Raw genomic sequence first — 22850 nt, 5'->3', positions numbered from 1 at the left:
CTTGGAAGGAGGCCTGAGCCTCTTGGAAAGGAGGCTTCTGAGCCTCTTGAAGGAGGCTTGAGCCTCTTGAAAGGAGGCTTCTGAGGCCTCTTGAAGGAGGCTTCTGAGCCTCTTGGAAGGAGGCCTGAGCCTCTTGAAGGAGGCTTCTGAGCCTCTTGGAAGGAGGCTTCTGGAGCCTCTTGAAAGGAGGCTTCCTGAGGCCTCTTGGAAGGAGGCCTGAGCCTCTTGGAAGGAGGCTTCTGAGCCTCTTGGAAGGAGGCTTCTGAGCCTCTTGGAAGGAGGCTTCCTGAGCCTCTTGGAAGGAGGCTTCTGAGCCTCTTGGAAGGAGGCCTGAGCCTCTTGGAAGGAGGCTCTGAGCCTCTTGGAAGGAGGCTTCTGAGCCTCTTGGAAGGAGGCTTCTGAGCCTCTTGAAGGAGGCTTCTGAGCCTCTTGAAGGAGGCTTCTGAGCCTCTTGGAAGGAGGCTTCTGAGCCTCTTGAAGGAGGCTTCTGAGCCTCTTGAAGGAGGCTTCTGAGCCTCTTGGAAGGAGGCTTCTGAGCCTCTTGGAAGGAGGCTTCTGAGCCTCTTGAAAGGAGGCTTCTGAGCCTCTTGAAAGGAGGCCTGAGCCTCTTGGAAGGAGGCTCTGAGCCTCTTGGAAGGAGGCCTGAGCCTCTTGAAAGGAGGCTTCTGAGCCTCTTGAAGGAGGCCTGAGCCTCTTGAAGGAGGCCTGAGCCTCTTGAAGGAGGCTTCTGAGCCTCTTGGAAGGAGGCTTCTGAGCCTCTTGGAAGGAGGCCTGAGCCTCTTGGAAGGAGGCTCTGAGCCTCTTGGAAGGAGGCTTCTGAGCCTCTTGGAAGGAGGCTTCTGAGCCTCTTGGAAAGGAGGCCTGAGCCTCTTGGAAGGAGGCTTCTGAGCCTCTTGGAAGGAGGCTTCTGAGCCTCTTGAAGGAGGCTTCCGAGCCTCTTGGAAGGAGGCTTCTGAGCCTCTTGAAAGGAGGCCTGAGCCTCTTGGAAGGAGGCTTCTGAGCCTCTTGGAAGGAGGCTTCTGAGCCTCTTGGAAAGGAGGCTTCTGAGCCTCTTGAAGGAGGCTTCTGAGCCTCTTGAAAGGAGGCTCTGAGCCTCTTGGAAGGAGGCCTTGAGCCTCTTGGAAGGAGGCTTCTGAGCCTCTTGGAGGAGGCTTCTGAGCCTCTTGGAAGGAGGCTTGAGCCTCTTGAAGGAGGCTTCTGAGCCTCTTGGAAGGAGGCTCTGAGCCTCTTGGAAGGAGGCTCTGAGCCTCTTGGAAGGAGGCTTCTGAGCCTCTTGGAAGGAGGCTTCTGAGCCTCTTGGAAGGAGGCTTGAGCCTCTTGAAGGAGGCTTCTGAGCCTCTTGGAAGGAGGCTTGAGGCCTCTTGGAAGGAGGCTCTGAGCCTCTTGAAGGAGGCCTGAGCCTCTTGGAAGGAGGCTTCTGAGCCTCTTGAAGGAGGCCTGAGCCTCTTGGAAGGAGGCTCGAGCCTCTTGAAGGAGGCTTCTGAGCCTCTTGGAAGGAGGCTTCTGAGCCTCTTGGAAGGAGGCTTCTGAGCCTCTTGAAAGGAGGCTTCTGAGCCTCTTGGAAGGAGGCTTCTGAGCCTCTTGGAAGGAGGCTCTGAGCCTCTTGAAGGAGGCTTCTGAGCCTCTTGGAAGGAGGCTTCTGAGCCTCTTGGAAGGAGGCTCTGAGCCTCTTGAAGGAGGCTTCTGAGCCTCTTGAAGGAGGCCTGAGCCTCTTGGAAGGAGGCTTCTGAGCCTCTTGGAAGGAGGCTCTGAGCCTCTTGGAAGGAGGCCTGAGCCTCTTGGAAAGGAGGCTTCTGAGCCTCTTGAAGGAGGCTTCTGAGCCTCTTGAAGGAGGCTTCTGAGCCTCTTGAAGGAGGCTGGAGCCTCTTGGAAGGAGGCTTCTGAGCCTCTTGAAAGGAGGCTTCTGAGCCTCTTGAAGGAGGCTTCTGAGCCTCTTGGAAGGAGGCTTCTGAGCCTCTTGGAAGGAGGCTTCTGAGCCTCTTGGAAGGAGGCTTGAGCCTCTTGAAGGAGGCCTGAGCCTCTTGAAGGAGGCTCTGAGCCTCTTGAAGGAGGCTCTGAGCCTCTTGGAAAGGAGGGCTGAGCCTCTTGAAAGGAGGCTTCTGAGCCTCTTGGAAGGAGGCTTCTGAGCCTCTTGGAAGGAGGCTTCTGAGCCTCTTGGAAGGAGGCCTGAGCCTCTTGGAAGGAGGCTTCCGAGCCTCTTGGAAGGAGGCTTGAGCCTCTTGGAAGGAGGCTTCTGAGCCTCTTGAAGGAGGCTTCTGAGCCTCTTGGAAGGAGGCTTCTGAGCCTCTTGAAGGAGGCTTCTGAGCCTCTTGAAGGAGGCCTGAGCCTCTTGGAAGGAGGCCTGAGCCTCTTGGAAAGGAGGCTCTGAGCCTCTTGAAAGGAGGCTTCTGAGCCTCTTGAAGGAGGCTTCTGAGCCTCTTGGAAGGAGGCTTCTGAGCCTCTTGGAAGGAGGCTTCTGAGCCTCTTGGAAGGAGGCTTCTGAGCCTCTTGAAGGAGGCTTCCTGAGCCTCTTGGAAGGAGGCTTCTGAGCCTCTTGAAAGGAGGCTTCTGAGCCTCTTGAAGGAGGCTTGAGCCTCTTGAAGGAGGCTTCTGAGCCTCTTGAAAGGAGGCTTCTGAGCCTCTTGAAAGGAGGCTTCCTGAGCCTCTTGGAAGGAGGCTTCTGAGCCTCTTGGAAGGAGGCTTCTGAGCCTCTTGGAAGGAGGCTTCTGAGCCTCTTGAAGGAGGCCTGAGCCTCTTGGAAGGAGGCTTCTGAGCCTCTTGGAAGGAGGCTTCTGAGCCTCTTGAAGGAGGCTTCTGAGCCTCTTGAAAGGAGGCTTCTGAGCCTCTTGGAAGGAGGCTTCTGAGCCTCTTGGAAGGAGGCTTCTGAGCCTCTTGGAAGGAGGCTTGAGCCTCTTGGAAGGAGGCTTGAGCCTCTTGGAAGGAGGCTTCTGAGCCTCTTGGAAGGAGGCTGAGGCCTCTTGGAAGGAGGCTTCTGAGCCTCTTGGAAGGAGGCTTCTGAGCCTTCTTGAAAGGAGGCCTGAGCCTCTTGAAGGAGGCTTCTGAGCCTCTTGGAAGGAGGCTTCTGAGCCTCTTGAAGGGAGGCTTGAGCCTCTTGAAGGAGGCTTCTGAGCCTCTTGGAAGGAGGCTTCTGAGCCTCTTGAAGGAGGCCTGAGCCTCTTGGAAGGAGGCTTCTGAGCCTCTTGGAAAGGAGGCCTGAGCCTCTTGGAAGGAGGCTTCTGGGCCTCTTGAAAGGAGGCTCTGAGCCTCTTGAAGGAGGCTTCTGAGCCTCTTGAAGGAGGCTTCTGAGCCTCTTGGAAGGAGGCTTCCTGAGCCTCTTGGAAGGAGGCTTCTGAGCCTCTTGGAAGGAGGCTTCTGAGCCTCTTGAAGGAGGCTTCTGAGCCTCTTGGAAGGAGGCTTATGAGCCTCTTGGAAGGAGGCTTGCGAGCCTCTTGGAAGGAGGCTTCTGAGCCTCTTGGAAGGAGGCCTGAGCCTCTTGGAAGGAGGCTTCTGAGCCTCTTGAAGGAGGCTTCTGAGCCTCTTGAAGGAGGCTTCTGAGCCTCTTGGAAGGAGGCTTCCTGAGCCTCTTGGAAGGAGGCTTCTGAGCCTCTTGGAAGGAGGCTTCTGAGCCTCTTGGAAGGAGGCTTCTGAGCCTCTTGGAAGGAGGCTTACGAGCCTCTTGGAAGGAGGCTTCCGAGCCTCTTGGAAGGAGGCTTCCGAGCCTCTTGGAAGGAGGCTTCCGAGCCTCTTGGAAGGAGGCTTCCGAGCCTCTTGGAAGGAGGCTTCCGAGCCTCTTGGAAGGAGGCTTCCGAGCCTCTTGGAGGGAGGCTTCATAGATAATGAAGATACTGAGCTATTTAGAAAAGGTCTTCGATTCTTTCAAATGGAAGCTTTCGAACCTTCAGATTCTACATTTTAGTTCAAAAGCATATCCTTAATATATTATTCAACATTTTGTCTCAATCAATTAGATTGCCACTTGATATTCCGGAGACGCCTAGGGCTGAAAGTCTGCTTAATGAAAATACAAAAAAAGCAATGAAGATTTTAAAAATGTGTTTATTTGACGAAAAATTCTTCCAAATTAATTTTGTGAATGCTGAGTACTACTTCTGTGAATTAGTTAGTTTTAGGCGAAGATAAAATTCGCAGGGCCAGCTCGTTTGTTATATTTTATCAACACAATATCTTCTTATTGTTCAGTGGACGACCCCTTAGAACTCCTTATACGTCATCGTGTATTTAAACTGTTGTTGAACAACATCCACAGAAGAAAAACACAAAAGCTGCGAATGTCAGAAAACCGCAAAGCAATTTAGCTATTTTACCCGTCGAATCAACCCGGTTTCTAAGGCCCTATTTTTTTCAACTCCCAATGCCAACAGCACAGCGGCAGATGTTGTTGCCCACGAAAAGCTTCCCCGAAGAAACGCAAATTTAATGCTCCCCCGAATTGTTCGGCTCCGCAGCGGAACATCGCATCGGCGGGACCATCCCCGGGCCTCGCGACATGGGTTACGACAACGATGTCATTAAAATTTGACATGGGAGAAAAACAAGACCAAGAGGTTATTTCCGGCCCCTCTGCGTTTTCGCACAGAACCGGTGCGACAAAGTGGAAAACGAATCGACTATAGACAGAAGCACAATACAAAGCAACAATCGTATGATGTGCGCCCCCGATTTGGGGTGGACCGAAATTTATACGCATCATAATAAAGGGTGTGAGCTGACATAGTCCGGTTTTAAACTAAGGAAACTAAAACTAGCGATTCCAGGTTTTGAAAAGATTCATAAAGAATTGAGTGTTATTAGATATGTAAATTTATTGAGATTTCGTTTTATTCAATTATAAAATTCTTCCTTATCATGGCGATCAAAAAATGCTATCATTTGTGTTCGAAGCCGGTTGAATAAACCTGTGGGCGCTGGTTGTTTTGTTGGAATGCCATCTTCAAAGGAAAGCATGCGGAAAGTCGTGTTTTCCTCCCTTAATAGAGATTAATGAAACCTGGAGTCTTTTGTACACACCGTTGCTGGTTTGGTTTTCCTTGGTCAATGGACGCGATCTCCGGGTAGTCCTCGCGTTTGCCTTTTTTTTATTATTCGAACTAAGAAGAAATAATGGTGGAGGAAAAAAGTTTCTCATCAGGGAAAACCAGCAGCAGTTGTGCCATCAGTCGTACAAGTCCGTGGTGCGCAGGATACTGCGGTAGTGTACTAATGAGGGAGCTGTCGTATTTTTGCTGCGGCTTTGAAGTGAAACCTTGCTGTAATTGGAAGAACGAGCCAAGAGGGACTGATTCAACATTGCTGCACTCCGAAGATGACTGTTCGTGGATCTATTTTTAATGATCGTTATAAAAATTGTTCGGGAATAATTATACTTGAAGGAATCTGTGACTTCCATGGGAGCTGGGTCTTTTGTACTATATCTACTTTTTACTTCTTAGCAAAATTTTAGATAGAAACACTTTCACCAAATTAAAGAAACAGTTAGTCATTTTCTATCATATTTCCTGGCTTAGGATTTTGTATCATCAAATATAATACTTAGATGTGCTTGAGTAAAATCTTATCCGAACAAAAGTGGCCTTAGCGATAACTACCTTTTGCTTTTATTTTTCTATTTGCTTAGTTGATATTTCCATGTTGATGTTTCTTATCTAAAATATTTAATCTACATTTGATCATCTGAAGATATTTTTTAGAAGATATTTTCACTCATTTTCAATAATACGTTGAATACAAGGAAGTTAATGTAGTTTATAGTGTCTCAATTATTTGCATATATGATTAGTGTATGCAGGGAAGCGCAGTTAATCAAATCATTGGTTATTTAAACTAAACGAAGAGTCGATTTCGGGAATATTGCGTGCCAAAGCTACTTCTTTCTAATAGCACATGCATCTATCCATAATACGCCAATTAGCATGAGCTTAATCCTTTATCAACATTCATAGCCGGGCGGGATTCAAATGGAAATCTAAGATGGTAAATACCAGAAAACATCGAATTCACAAAGCAGTGAAATATTCATGAATCATTGCTCCCGAGTTCCCAACATATATGAACGTACCGAACCGACACGTGATCGAAAGTCATATTTTGGGTTCACTTCCATCATCGACGAGGCACGTTTCCCATCCGTCTTCGGTTTCCGCCGTAGAGAAGTGAAGGCCGAAATATGAAAATTCAAATCAGGCTCTGCCAAGCCGTTGAACATAATCACAATGACTGCGGAATTTGCGCCAACTTTATGAATATTGAGTGCGTACAAATAATATGCTCCATGAATTATTGGGTCGTGATTGCCTTGGATGGGGTGCTTCAACATCCAGCTTTCTAGGAATCTTAAAGAGGTTGACTTCGCTTCGGGTTGAAGCGGTTGAAATCAGAAAGTAGAAAGAGCAAAGCACTCATAAAGCACCCGCCGTAATCTTCTTCCTCCGGATTTGCTGGCTGTGAGGCGATGTTTCCTGGAGGCACAATTCCACTGCAGCTAGGCCCGGCTTAAGTTTTCACTACTCGCACACACCAGATCACGGAATAATGCATTTGCTTTGGCACTCAATACCGAGTGTGGTTTGGAACCGGAAGCCGATGGGGTTATGTCCGTCCGACTATGAGGAAATAACTTTTGCTCGTGCTCCTTAAAAGTGGGCTTTTCGCACACTCACACATAGCAAGTGTTGTTCCCATTCCTCACAGAAGGCTTATAACACTTAAGCAGACCTCCTGCTCCTGGTCTGTCGTTTCTTGCTGGCTTGAGGTTTTTCCCTGTGTGCTCGCTGGGGTTCGATTCCCGTAATAGCTTTTCCCGTTTGCATCCTTCCGGTCCGAGCAAAAGCCCCATCCACCGATAAAGCAGGATTAACTGTTTGAAGTGGGTTGAATCCCTCCAGGCTGGGACGAAGACACAACGTAATCGTGTTACCGAAGCTCAAATGCTCCAACACTTTGGAATAATTATTGGTTGTGGGTTATTCACTGGAAGGAAATCGATTCGAATTCGAACCTTGATGGCATTTCTGCTCCAGCACACTCCCCCCTTTTTCTTCGACGACCCAATTGAACAAACTGGTGGTGAGACAAAACGAATGAGTAATTGCATCCATCAAACATAAATAAGATTGATTACTCAGCTGTGCACACTCAAGCTGCCAGTGTTTATTTAATCAATTGTGCTTTTAATCCGCCCACTTGCTTGGCATCAATTGTGATGTTAGCTGTCGCGGGAATGCTTCCTGGCTTCGTGTTTCTGTCCCTTGTCGGTTGTCTTTGCCTTTGTTTCTAATTACAGTTATTAATTGAACTCGGCTGCTTTCAATCGGGAACGATTCATCATCGTCTTGTGTTCGATTTATTTGGATAAGTGATTAGTGGCGGCTTTGTTTCATTATTCAGGCATTAAATGGTTTTTACAAAATGTTCAATACAAAGCCTTCGAGGTGATGTGAGTTTGTGGCACTATTCTCCAGAATAAAGGTCATTGCTAATGCCATACACATGCACACGAGCAGCCCATGAAATGAAGTGATTGGAAACGCCGATAACTCTTACAATCGCCTTGCACTAAATAATTATTTTTTTAAATTAAATAGGAAGCATGACATAGTGACATGGTATTCATATGAGAATTGGAAGGCATTCTTTTCTTTTTTAGGAAATAAATGGAACAATTTTGGATTACTTGAGTCACTCAATATCTGTTGCCTGTATTATTCACTCTAATAATCCGGATCTTTCAACCAGGTCCGATCTTCGTGAGGTGTATGTAAATTGGTAAAACGGCTGACAGACAGGCTCACAGTTTTATCCCGATCCTAGAATAATTTCACCCTCTCTTATTTACAAGCATTTATTTATTTATTTATTATCTGTTTACCTCCAACTGCCATAAAATGTCTTATTGGAAACCACAATTTTATAATCGGTACATAATTCTAACTCATAGAAACACGATTTTAAAAAACTACACATTTTCTTCATATTTCTAACAACAGTAATCGTACCCTAAGCATATGCAAACAGATGTGTAGTTTTCGACACTGCTCCGTCTAGAAGGACGCCATGTTTCGTTTCCAATCTTTGAATTCATGACATCGTACATCGAACATGTAGAGAGTACTAGCAACAACATTTTTATTTCGTCATTTTCTTAAAAAATATCGGAGCGAATCATTCACTCACATCGATGATCCAGATCATTTATACGGTTCCGGATCTGAACGTCCATCTCTACTTCACACCCCATCGTCAAGCCTCGTGATCAGCTTCCGCTAGGCTGTTGTTCCTTAAAACCCTGACATGCCTCGTTGCAACAAGGCCTGTCAGGGTTTCATAGAACGGTAGGCAGTCACGCCATAAGCATACCCGCCATTTCAAACCGGTGTCACTGCAACATATTGAAACCTATCTAGCCATTCGGGTTCAATGCACTTTCTAACTGCCAAACGAAGTCCTACCAACATAGTAGCGGGTTGAAATCGCTGTTATTTTGCCTTGTACTATAATAGACTTTCCCAGGACTGTAAATTAGTCACTCTAATATTTTCTCAAGTTTCACATGTTTTCAAACCATAACAAATCCACCTCAGTTATGATCCCAAGCAAGTGTGGTTATGCTTACTCATATTTCTTTTACAAGACATGTTCCATGAATTAATCTGGGACATGTCGTGTCACAGTTAATCAATTATTGCCCACATTCCATAAAACACAAGTGTAGCAATTCGACTCCTTACATTGTTCCAAACGTTGTAACATTTTCAAAACACTTACCTCCCAGCCAATGAGTTAGTCATAAATCGGTACCGCAATGCACCATCAGACAAACGGTCCCATGGTGTCATATTGCATTTACATAACCCTCAATAAGCTATGCACTCTTATGCTTTCATATTAACTCCTCTTCGGTGCTGATCTATGCCAACAGCACATAGCTTGAGCCATACCAGTGTCACACTAAGTGTACACGTATTGGTATTTAACTATGTACCCTTCTTTTCTCTGATTGGACAACTAGTCAATAAGCTCCGGGTTTCTCTCCGCCTCCTACTATAGTACTAGAATTAAGTATCGAACAAACTGTAACTGTACTAGAATTAAGAACCAATCTAATTGTAACAAAGTTTCAATAAATTCATTCGATGAACAGCATTCAACAAGTGTAGTAGATGTTTTATTCCAGTTAAAAGAAGTGCCTTCTCCAAGCATAGTTTATGGCGACCAGTGTCAGTAGAAGTCTTTGACTTCAAAAAGTGATTTTAATCCAACAAAAGTTCTAAAAATTTGAGTAAAAAAGTGTTGTGAAAAAAAAAAAAATAAAGATGGGAATTTTCAGCGCGGACGAAATCGTGACCAACGCGAGTACAAGTGAGACGACTTTAATAGCCGTTACATTAGTGGTAATTGTGCTAATGATGATCATCTTCGTGTGTGCCAGGATGTACGCTAAGTTTCTGAAAAGTAGCGTAAATGAAAGTGCTAGGCGTGAAGTCCAGTTAGCCAACATCAAGCATACATAAAAAAAAAACATTGTTTTTTGAAAAGTGTTAAAATGGATAGAGAATTGTTAAACGAAATACGTGAGCGCGTGCACGTAGAACGATTAATTGACAATAAAGTTAGTGAGTACCGTGCGTCGGAAGAGTACCAAGATTTTCTTAATTCAACAAATCAATTTCACGATTTAATTTTCAATTATGAAGACAATCATGGAGTGATACGTACGACTAGAGTAAGAATATCGAAAACCAAAGAAAACTTAAACTCTAAAATGAATAAAAGTGAAAAATTCAAAAATTGCAAAAATTAATCATTCAAGAAAAATTGTGTTAAAAAAATGATTATGAACATTGAACGTTAAGAAGACAGGCTTCTACCTCGCCTACGAAAGAGGTAAACAGTGAGAAACCAAACAAAAATATCAACAATGCAACCAGGAAGGCAATGCGAAGCTGAGCGGTTCAACAGCATATGGGAAGTGTGCTAACAGCTGACTGAAGTGACCTCGATGCATGGCAAATGCACCACATCAGCAGTGGACGCCGTGGACGAAATTTAATACCAACAACAGAAAGCTAAAAGGGAATGCTTGGCGGTGAGTTAATTTTATTTGTGTACTGTATCATGTTTGTTTTGAGAAGCCCATGCCTGTATAACATAATTACATATTATTTAAATTTGTATACATATTTTATTATTCAAACGAATGTCTGACGAAAAATATAAAATCAGACTACTAATAGAAAAGTTTGACAATTTATATAGCAATATTAGAAAATCTAAAAATAACGTTAACAGCAAAAATTTATTAGAATCCCAGAAACGTACTATAAATGAAATAATAAGGAATTTTAAAATTATTTTGAAGAAGCTTAAAAACGATATCCAAAGTATAGAATATAATGAATTCGTTCTTGAATATGAACAACTTTTAGTAAAAAGAGAGTACGTATTCGCAATTATAAATAAAAAACTAACAATGAGTACAGAAAATAATACAACTAGTACATTCGATGTACGCACAGCTACTGCTGTGATACAAATTTATGATGGAGCCAGTGAGAGCTTACCTGCGTTTGTTGACGCTTGTAATTTAATGAAAGACTTGACAGACAATACCCAACAATCAATGCTAATCAAATTCATCAAAACCAGACTAACTGGTAAAGCTCGTTACGGTCTGCCGGATAATGTCAATACGTTCAATGATTTAATTACTAACATAAAACAGAGATGTCAAGATTCGACATCTCCAGAGCAAATTGTTGCCAAATTAAAATCTATTAAACAGAAAGAGAATTTAGACTCTTTCTGTGACCAAATTGAATCTATTGCAAATAAACTGAAATGCACTTATTTACAACAAAAATTCCAGAGGATGTGGTAAACAACATGGTAAAGAAGGTTGCTGTGGATGCTCTAATTAATGGAGTATCCAACAGCGAAACGAAAATTATATTAAAAGCAGGAAATTTTGATGTTGCCTACCTTGCGGCTTATATAAACGATTTGCAGTGAATAATGCACCAACATTTCATGGGCCGAAAAAGTATCCAACACCAGAGCCGAGATTAGGAAAATTGGCCGAAAACAAAGTCCATTTCCCACGAAACTTTTGATGGATTAAATAATAGATGTTTAACCATTATTGTTGTTTTTGACTACTTAGCGTAATAAACAAAAGTATGAAAGCGTTTGGTGGAATAATTACGGTTAGATCTTCAATATATGAATATTTAAATTGATAAATGTGCTCAACCACAGCATAATAGGCCAAGGTTTGAGCCTTTTCCCCTATGGCGAGTTTAACTTGCTTCTTGAGGAATTTCAGCGTCATATAAATAACCATATTTGCATCGTAAAATGTTATCTATGACTATCTCGTACCAGGTTGTGGACACAGATATAATCAACCTTGTACAAGCAGACTCAATTCTTGTAAACATTAGCGGTAAGTACACCGAATCCGTCGGAAAAAATGCTCAAAACTCGAGAAGATATCCGGCATGTTTATGGAATTACGACGAATATTAAAGTTAAAGAAAACTTTTATGTACATCCCTATCATTGACACGTTGAAGCTAATCTTCAGAGATTCATTAACAAGAGATCGTTTGAATGATGCTGTGGAAGACACGTTTCCGATGAAAGAATATTCAAACTTCCGATCCGGGGAAACCTATAAAAACAGCGAATACTTCCATAAATATCCCAATGCAGTACGTTTAAGCCTGTATCAAGACGACGTAGAGGTAGGGAATGCCTTGAGTTCCAGAGTCGGAATTAACAAGGTTTCTGTTTTTGATTGCACTTCAATCGACGTAAAGAAGTACGGTTATAACAAAATTCTCAAACCTCTTATTAACGATTTAAAGAGGCTCGAGTAAGGCGTAACTATTTTCTACGGAGATAAAAAGTACACGGTTCGAGCTGTTGTAACTATCTTTTGTGGTGATCGTTGACTGTTCATGAAATTTTCGGACTACTACGACCTATGGCCAACTATTTACGTAGGTTATGCACAATAGGGTGGCTCAAATTAGTATGGAAAAAACTTTTTCCAATTTTTTTGATGGGCCGCCTTCTTATTCGGTTCTACTTTATGCCCTGATGCTCTGGACAAAATTTCAGCCAAATCGGTAAACGTTTGGCCGGTGCTAAACTCATTGGAAGTTTATATGCAAAAATGTATGCAGAAACATTCAAAAACAGTGATTTGCAGTTAGACGGCACAATTTACGATATAGAACTATGATACTCAACATCGGCCCATCAAAAAATTAGAAAAAGTGGTTTTTAAGCCACCTTAATGCACAATCCATAGATCGGGTTTTCATCAAGACCCTTTTAAAAACATCCCTCTGCGAACGAAAGAATGGTATAAACAAACATTAAAACTAGTGGAAGATGGCACAATAAGTCCTTCGGATTGTGGTTTGAAGCGTGGTCGAACTAAATAATTTTCAAATAACAGAAAATTTTGCTCTGGACAGTATGCACGACATAGCAGAGGGCCTTGTACCTTTAACTGTTCAACATGTAGTAAGTCACTACTATAAGCAAAAACTTCTAGACACTGGTTTCGTAAACCAACGAATACATTCGTTCGCATATGGTTATATCGACAAGAAGAACAGACCATCGGCGAAATTCACTAACGTATAAAAAAAAAGGTAATATGAAACAATTTAATTGTCTGAGCTCTAAACTGCCGCTAACCACAAGTCGAGCACATCTGTATATGGAGCCCCATATACAGATGTGCTCGACTTGCGGTTAGCGGCAGTAACCACCTACCACAAAATCAAACTTATTTTCCAATTTGGTTTCACTCATTAATCTTAAAGGAAATCAACGTTGGCCTTTTATTCTGACGAGAAATGCACGAAATTTTGGCAGCAGGCAACAAACCCAACGACAAAATGATCACAAGCATAACGCATATTAATTGCGATTATTTGAAGTCTACATACGGAGTATAGGTTTTCATGCTTATTAAATACTATGCTAACTGTTAATTTCACCTTGCTTTATCATTCTAGGCGACCATCTACATTCTAAAAGGAAATGTTAGCGCGATCATTGGTCAAGACTTATCCGGTTTTGGCATCACTATATCAGACATTCTACACGTAAGTATTCATATTTTAGTTTTATCGTAGAATTTCAGCAACACCTATTTCTTTTAGTTTCAACTTCTAAACACAACACCGTAGAATTGCACTACATAAACGATTAGCTCTAAGAATATATTAACTATTGCTTCAATTAAATTTGTTACGTAGTTTTTCTGTTATGATGAGTGGTTATCAATAAACTAATAAATCTGCAAAATTAACCACCCGCTGATAAACATAACATTTGAGCTGGCCACAAACTCTCTCAATTGTCACAATCACTCGCATCTGTGATGTTCGCCATTCGATCGATGATGGGCAACGACGGTAGATACTAAGGTGAGGAAGAAGACCGACAGCAAACGTATAAGTTAACGATGGAACAAGTAAACAAAAATGGTGACGTACATAATTGCACGGCTTTTTGCGGTTGAAAGCATTTTGCCTTTCTCTTATACAAAGGATACGTAAAGGCTATATGATCGCTCCGAAAACAAACTTTTTATAGAAGGCCCGGAGACCCATATTGTTATATACCGATCAACTCAGCTCGACGAATTGAGGTGATGTCTATCAGTGTGTGTATCTGTGTGTGTTTTTTTTCATCCTAAGCAATGGAGGAGGAATCTGCTCAACAGCCATCCTGGGTTGTCCAGGAAGTGCGGGGTTAGGGACCACCCCCAACAGCAAACGAGGGAGGCAGGACTACATCCCCGACCCACCACCGTCTTCGCTGGCACGCCCTCGGTCGATTCGACCTTGCCCGAGTCCACGAATCCTTGGGCCTGTCTGGGTAGATCTCGACTCCACGGATTTCACGGGTTTACACTTGGCCGTCCCGACCGCCCTCTTCAGCTTGGCGTCCACCATCGACTTTCAAAGTTTCAGCAAGCTCCTCTTGAGGTCCTTACTGATATTATGCTTCGATGACGCAAAGTCGATGATGGCGTCCAGCTGTTCCGTCGCCACCTCGAAGGCCGAAAGCCCATCGCGTTTGCGGTTCATCGCCTTCACAAGCCATGGGCCGTCTATAACCTCTACCGGCGTAGCCTGGGAGATGGTTAAGTGTAAGCATATGCGGTATTTCGAAAAATTTCGTTTTAGGGCATTCGAAACGAAATTCCGCGGAATTTCGCGGAATTTGAATATGGCGAAATCTGATTTTCTGATTTCGTTTCGTATCGTTAAATTTCAAAAATTTCGACAGAAAAATCATACTTTTAACGAAATTAAACGGAATTTCGCGGAATTTCGAAATTAATTTTTGATAATTCTAATTTCCATATCATAAAAAAAAATTCGGCTGCGCCGCTGAATAAAGCCATTCAAACTCTACTTAAAATTTTATACATATGAATTCTTTCACTAAATCTCACTGCGTAATACAATTCTGTATCTTCAACAGAAACGCATTTAGCTTTTCACTTGAAAATTTCTTCGATGTTTTGTTAAAAGTGTTCAAGTATAAAACGTAATGCATATCTGTTAATTTAAATAATATTGTTCAGTGAAGTAACAATAATTTGTAGATCTCATCGTTTTGGTATGCTATATTTTTATGCAATGAAATGGAAATTATGACGTTTCAGAAGTTTCCTAATTATGTTGGAAAATATATTAGCTCTTTTAGTGGAATATATTCAACCGTCTAAGACGAATTAAGTACTCTCCATTTAATTCCACCAGTTAATTTTCGTTATCTTTGCAGATACGTATTTCGACCACACAGTTGTGGTCGAAATACGTATCTGCAAAGATAACGAAAATTAACTGGTGAAAATAAATGGAGAGTACTTAATTCGTCTTAGACGGCAAATTTAGTAGATAGTTAGATTTTTGCAGGTTTAAGAATGCTCCAGATTTGCTCCAGATTCATATTTTTCTGATTCAGATCATTGTAATGACTTAAGCCTCTACCATCAGATATTTTTGATTCCGTATATCATGGAAATCAATAATTTTCTCACATTTTCTAGATCCTACAGATTATTCAAATGCTTCAAAATTGTACCGATTTTCAGTCACAATTGTGCCAGTGCAGTACGTTTTCCGTAGGGCAGTTTTTTGTTAGTTTGGACGTCCTGTTGGTTTTACCAGTTAACATTTAGCAATAATCGTAAATGTCTGCGTTCGAGTTTTGGCATAAAATTAGTTTATATTTAACAGCCAAGGCTTAAACATCATTCTCAAGGTCTGAAAAGATTTATAACAGTTGATTTTAAGAATTATATTCATTTTTTGTCATTTTTTTTATCAGTCATATTTTTCTCTCTGTGAAGTGAAATCTTTTGTGTTTTAATCTTTCGCTTCTCTTACATAAATAATGGATAGGAAGAAAGATAAACATCGAGTTTCGAAACATATTATTTGGAAGATTCTGTACCAAATTAATTGGGTTACACTGGCGACCACCTCTTCAGAGCTACAGACTGAATAGTAAAAAGGCAGTCTCGATCGAATTGTTATATCATGTCCTAGCTTTCAGCAAATACGTATTTTGACGAGAATTGTGACGTTTTATTGCTAAAATCAGCAAATAACAGTATTTTTTACGGAAATTTGTTCTTTATTTTGCTGAGCTGCAGAAATAACGGCTTTACAGATTCATCATGAAATCCGGAACGTTTTCCAGGCACCAGGAAATGCGAGGCAAGTAGACTGTCCCACATAATCCAGGACGTTTGGCCACTGTAAGCTAATGCCTACATGCAGATAGCGTGAACATGTTGCTAGAGTCAGCGCATCCCACGGATATTATTGTTATGGTTCAACTCCCACCGCAGCGCACCACAGAATTAGTGAAAAAGTGATGAAACGAAAAAAAGTTTTCATCTAGCAGTCACGATTTTCGTTTATCTTTTAAGGTTAACTCCATAAAAAAGTGGTGGATGAAAAATGGCCTTTACCATAAAAAAAACTCACAACGTAAAAAAATTACTCGCTTATTAGAAAAAGTGGAGTTTTGTATTGCAATCAACAGCTTTCATACTACTTAGGTCTGTTGAAAAGACCGTTTCAGAAAATTATACAGATTCAATAAATCTTCATGAATTTGGTCGAAAATTTACCTGGAGACTTTATTCAAGATGTTAATTGAAATGGAGGGGTGGCACTTTGAATCTGTAATACTTTTCAAAATGGTGAACAGATCTAATCAATATTAATTTTCACTGAGGTCTGTTGGAAATATTAAGCGATGAATATTTTCAGGTTGTTTATGGTGAGGAGCATACTTTTGAAAATGGTGAATAGATCCAAAATGATCTGCTACTTACCCATTTCCCTTTGTAAAACTAAGCTAGATTCTCCCTATAGCATTTGGGTAACAATTATGTAGAATGAAATCACTATTTAAGTTTGAATTTGCAGCAAAATAGAACGAACTCGCTGGTTTTTCCAGCAGTGTACAAGACATTAAAATTTTCAATTAAATGAAATAATTATGTTGCTGCCAAGTAAGGCAGGTATTAAAATGAAAAGCAAATAAGCAAATATTAAAATTAAAAAAAAATCAAAAACCTCCTCGAATTTTTAAAGAATGTTTTGAAAATTTTCGGATTTTTTTCTCTGTCGTCGCATCAAAATTTAATTTTAGAGCAAAAAATTCTAGGGGGAGGGGTGTTGGTAAAATTATATGCTAAAAAAACTATTTAATAAAAATTCCGCGAAAAAAAATCAATTTCGTTTCGTTTCGTAAAATTTCGAATCAAATGGACCCGGATTTCGTTTCGTTTCGTAGTCTCGAAAGTAAATTTGAATTTCGTTTCGTCTCGTTTCGATTCAACAGTAGCATTTCCAATTTCGTTTCGTTTCGTTTCGTCAGGAAAAAATGTGTTATCGTATACCCTTAGTTAAGTGCTGACTATTGCCTCTGGCCTCCTAGGCGGAGACCTGAACAACCCACCTCTTGCGAAGGGGTTGTCGCCTACACTACTACCACTAATTGAAGAATTGACTTGGTTTTACATTTTGGTCCCACGAGTTGCTCGGGAAAAGAGGTCCACCACGCCAGAGCCCAGCATGACGCGGTAAGGGACAATTACTGTGGAGGGTGCCCAGGTACCCCACAGGCTCCGTTAAAGCCCTAGCTTATTATTTCACCCCCCTGGCCATGCATCTCCTCGGCACGGGTCGCTTGATGCCTTGGGATTAGGGGTTAGGGACGATGGTCCCGGTCTAACTCGCAGTGGCCATGGGGAGGGGTCGTCAAGCCCTTGGACAAAGTCCCTGCTCGCAACAAGCACGCAGAATCCTATCGCATTGTTTCCTGATGAAAATTGGCTGGATCGGACTGTGGGCTTAGAAGTTATGGCCAAAATACTTTTTTTCATAAAAAGCACATTACAAGGTCTAGCTCATTTTTTAGGCACTTTGTAACGGTCAGAATTTTGTAAATATTAAATGTGTTTCTGTATATATGTGAATGGGCGAAAATTCCATTCAAAATGTTAAAATGTTTAACTGTCCCTTAGCATAGGCAACAAGCCATAAATTTTTGCCCAATCTTTCCTTGGGCGAGTTTAGTTGTCGCCTCGAAAGGTTGGAAAGGGACGGCAGCAGGTCCAGCGCACCGAGTTATCCTTCGGAATTGTGCAATCACGAATGTGCACGAAGAAATTTCGGGAAATGGCGAATCTCAGGATTGTCCGGGATTCACTTTCCTTAATCTGAGGGAACATAGATTCTGCCATTTCGTCTGTGAACAGCCAGTATATAGGAAGTGTGCGCGTTGATTAGAAGTAAAGTGTGCGTAGTTAGGAATTGTGTGCGATAATTGAGTTAAAACCAACGAGATAAGCCGTTTGTCTATATAATTCGCAGCAACCTCACTCGCACCCAAGCGTGCGAATTCCTTTCCCTCCACGGACGAAAGCCTTCCCAGCAACCGTCAACCCGCTGGAAGCCGGACGATCCGTCAACAAATCGTCCGGGCGAGGCCTGGGGGACCTCATCGTGGACAGGGTCCAGAAATCGGTCCGTTTCATCGTACCGCCAACCGCCATCACAAGCTGCCACCGCGTGTCGCCATCGCTGCATCGCCGCTGTTAGAGCGAGCAAGCCAACCGCCATCGACCAAGCAGGCGCTTGGCGTCATCGTCGCCGCTCGAGACGGGCACATTGACCTGCCCGTAGGTCAACGACTGGGCCGGTAAGCCACCAGAATCCGGTGAGTCCATCCAGTGGAAGTTTTCTTTTTGTGGAGTGGGGCGTCCGCTGAGGGCGCCTCGGAGTTGTTGTTTTTTTTTGTCCAGTCAAAAGACTGAAGGAATGTGCCCATAAAAGCCATTCACAAAATTGGTGACACCGTGAAGCGTGCGTGACGAATTGCCGCCGCTAAACCTTTGTTGTCACCAGGAGCGCAGACTAGCCCACCGATGCGCTGCTAGGAAAGTGACGTCACACTAAGAACATTTGAAGCACATGAGCACAAGATAGTCAGGGAGAGAAATCGCACACAAGACAGGGACAGAGTAGAGAGGACGAACACAAAATGAAAACGTAATGATCAATGAAAGAACCAAATACATGTAAACAAAAATCGAATATGTCTCTCTTATAATAAATGTAGTTCTGTCCCAATTCCCTGCTGTTTAGTTGATTTCATGTATTGTACGTCACATCGCGTTTGTTGTTTTCGAGTCCCGTCCTCCACCATATGGGAGTGTGACGTAGGGGGCAGTCAGTCCACTTTCTATGTGTTGTTTGTTGCGCGACGATCGGTGGATCTCCGATGATGAGATGTTGCGAGCAGCATAGCCTGTTGCATCGCATTTGAGTATGGGTGGATCCCTTACCGAAATCTCTGAGTGCCTTCTGGTTGTATGAGGAAGTTGCGATAATTAGGGTAAACCCGTTCGGTCGTTGGTTCGCTAGCTAGCTGAAACGATCTGTAAAATTCCTTTCGAGGAGATTAAATGGACTCGCCCTAAGGAGAGTCTCGTCCGGGCAATAAATCTGCACACGTGGTCTCCCCCGTGGAGTGGCGCTTAAGCCACGTGTTTAAGGCTCTATAAACCGTAATCAATCCGATAATGACGATGATTTTATTCGAATCCGCACTAATACTAATAAAGTTTAGAACTAAATTCAATATTTTTGCGCTATTTGCCGACTTACCTCCATCATAATATATTCATGGCATTTCCATATTAGTTTTTCACTTATCCAAATTAACAATTACTGAAGAATTGCAGGAAAAACGATGAAAACTGCCTTTTTCCTGAGCCGGCATTCGTATTTTTTCGAACGCATACTAACTCCGAACGTTCGAGCAAACACATACACACGCACTTGATTTTTCACTTGATCTTTTTCCACTGTTTTCTTGATTTTATCACTCCTAAAACCTATTCACTAACTGAGTTTCACATTTTCTTCAATATTGACTACCAATTCATTCACTTCGCGTCCAAAAACTGTCGAAAACTGCTTCCCAAAAATCGAAGTGAGAGACAAATTTGAAGACCGTATTGTGAATGCAATAAAATGCGGAAGACTCAAATTCACTAGCGCAATAAGTGAAATGGTGAGTTCAAAATCCACGCGATGCAACTTCATTCAATCCGAACAATACAACGTATACGCCAGCCAACACGCAAACAAAGATGTGCATACACAAGGAAATAATCATCTCTTCTCCGTTGCCAGATTTGTTTATTGGAAAAAATCATTGCTGTTTGTCGGATTGAACAAATATACCAGAAATAAATATTTAAACATGTTATGTAAGCTGCTGTTAAATTCCAAGTGGTGAATAAAAAATTTTAAACCGATAAATACCCATATATTTGATACACCGTGAACATGTGTTGTGATATAGAACAAACATTTCGTCAAGTCTGGCAACATTATGCATCAGCTGGCATATTTTTAACACCCCATTTCCACCCACCCCAGTTGTAAACAAAATTTATCTATCGCTGCTGCACTTTTCCGTACCAATTGCCTCACTATTACAGACAAGCGATACAGTCATTAATTCTCAAAACATTGTGATGGAGTCTTGAGCCTTAAGGGCGGATCGGCCCTGCTAGCTATAACTTACCCTCAACCGATTTGCTCGCAACAGGTTGCATTCAACGCAGAATCTTGTCCCATTGTTTTCTATTGAAAATTGTCCATATCGGACTATGAGCTCAAAAGTTATGGCCAAAATACTATTTTCATAACACACGAGAAAGGCTCCATCACCGCTAGGTGGATTAATCTGGGTTTTTACCATATATAGACGATCGTCACTATAGATAGTGGAATATATAGATGAGCGAAGATAAATCCTCTGTCTCCAAACGAATTTTCAAACGTGTCTCCAGTCTCCAAACGAGCATGACGTCACGATCTAAATGAAAATATATTAAGGGGTGTGATATCATATGCGCCTGCCACACGGTCAAAAAACGAACCCAAACATGCTTTTGCTCATCTATAGACTCAGCTATCTATAATCGTCACGCACGCAAAATATAATTTTCCTCACCTTAGGGTTTGTCTCATACGGAGAATGAAACTTAGGGGTCGTTCAACAATGATGTCACAGGTTTTAGGGGGGAGGGGGTCTAAGATTTTGTGACAGTATATGTAATAGGTATACAAAGAAGCGTGACAGAGGGAAGAGGGCGGTCTATAAATCTAAAAAAGTAGTGAATCGCCCCTTAGGGTCTGTCTCTTTTGGAGAATTAAACTTAAAAGTGACAGTTCGAAAATTAAAAAATCACCCCGTTATAAGAATGGCTGGTGCTACCCAGCAATTCTAATAGGACATCGATGGAAAATGATTCGATATCTGTCAAAAGTAATCTTGCTCTGCGAGCAGGGTTATTCGATAATTATTGAATTGTCACTTTTAAATTTAATTTCAGTTTAATTATCCAATTGAGACAGACCCTTAGAAGTGACAGTTCCAAAATTAAAAAAAACCATCCGGTTATAAGAATGGCTGGTGCTACCCAACAATACCAATAAGACATCTATCAAATATTATTCGATATCTGTCAAAGTTAATCTTGCTCTGCGATTAGGGTTATTCGATAACTATTGAAATGTCCCTTTTAAGTTTAATTCCGGTTTATTTCTCCAAATGGAACAGACCCTTAATATCCTTCCTTTAATGCATCGCTGTGGCGATTCACAAAATTTTTAATATTTTTAACCTATTATATGGGTGGAAAAGCTATTTTTTTTACAGCAATCCCCATATATGATGATTTTAAATTACATAACGTAATAGTAAAAAAGAGTTTTATTTATATAAAAGCAGTGCGTTCGATTTTTTTTATTGATTTGAGGAAGGACATACAGTGAGTCCAAAAAGTATTCGTCTAGCTGTGTGTTTTCTAGAAAATGTCAATGATAGAATCTAGTAAGCTCAAAAAAATAAAACTATCAATTACATTTTGAAGAAAACTAATCAATTCATCTTTATTGTTAAAAATCAAACAGAAAAATAAAACAATAACAAAAATACAGGTAACAAAACATAACAATTCATTAAATACGGGCTCAAAAAGTATTCGTCTAGTCAGGTTTAGCGTGCTTTTGAAACGAAAACAGGAGTTGTAGAATGGAATTCAATATGTCGTTGGATTCCCCTGTGTATATATGACGGGCTGTAGTTCTTGTGGCATGGAACTGACCAAATTAGCCTTACTGGGGGACGGAATATTCTTCCATTTTTCTTTCAACACTAATTTCAATTCGTTGTTGTTAGAAATATGACTTTCACGAATTTCACGAAAAGTTTGTCGTCCAGAACCTTCCAATGGAGTTAAATTGGATTCATATCTGGGATCTGAGGAGACGTTTTGAGTTGATTGGGGTATTATAGAGTAGCTACAGCTTAGTACTTTGGGCTGTGTGCTTGAGGTAATTATCACCCCGTAAAATGTATGTTCCCTGTAAGCCCAATTTCCCAGCACTGGCGTTCAAATTTTCTTTCAAAATGCGGATGAACATTTTGTGATACATAATTCCTTCAATAATGTGAAATTTTCCTGCACCGCTTGCGCTCAAGCACCTCAGAGACCATGACGGAGCCCCCACCATGCTTTACTGCTCAAAAGAGATTCTGCGGCTGTATCTCAATATTCATTTTCCGCCATACCATACATCGGCCATTTGATCCAAATATGCTGTACTTGCTTTCGTCAGATAACATGACTTGATTCCGAAAGTCATCCTTCTTCCAGCGATATTTTTAGCTGAAATCGAGCTGTTTTTGATAATTTGATGGCTCACTTGAATTTTCTTCAGTGATACTCGCCCATTATACCCATACTTTTCACAGGTATTTCTGTTCGTATTGGTTCATATCTGAGCACTTCTTCTTTCCAACTCACTTGCCTATATGAGTGAACTCGTTTTTAAGGATTTTTTTAATTTTCCGCACAATAAATCGCTCATCGTTATCAGTTTACCATCGCTGACGACCACTCTGTTATTTGTTTTGATAGATTTTTGTGGCGCTGATGCGATCAATCACCAATTAAATGGTTGAATTCTTGCTACCCTTGGTCTACCCACATTTTTTGCAAAGTCATAAGTCAACTTGCACTAATTATGCAGGCGTAGAATAAGTTTTTTTTTAACTCATCTTTTTACTTTTCCCACCCATGGTGCTTCTATTTTCCGCGCCAAGTTCAAACAAAACAAAAACATTATTTGATCTGTCACTGAATATTGACAAAAATGTTGCTAGACATCACTAGAGTGTGCTAGTGTAACTACATGCAAATAAAACTATTATATTCG

This window comes from Armigeres subalbatus, chromosome 2 (genome assembly GCF_024139115.2).
Source record: "Armigeres subalbatus isolate Guangzhou_Male chromosome 2, GZ_Asu_2, whole genome shotgun sequence".
In the NCBI taxonomy this organism is placed as follows: domain Eukaryota; kingdom Metazoa; phylum Arthropoda; class Insecta; order Diptera; family Culicidae; genus Armigeres; species Armigeres subalbatus.
The sequence above is the reverse complement of the archived record's forward strand: the minus strand, read 5'-3'. Positions refer to the sequence as shown.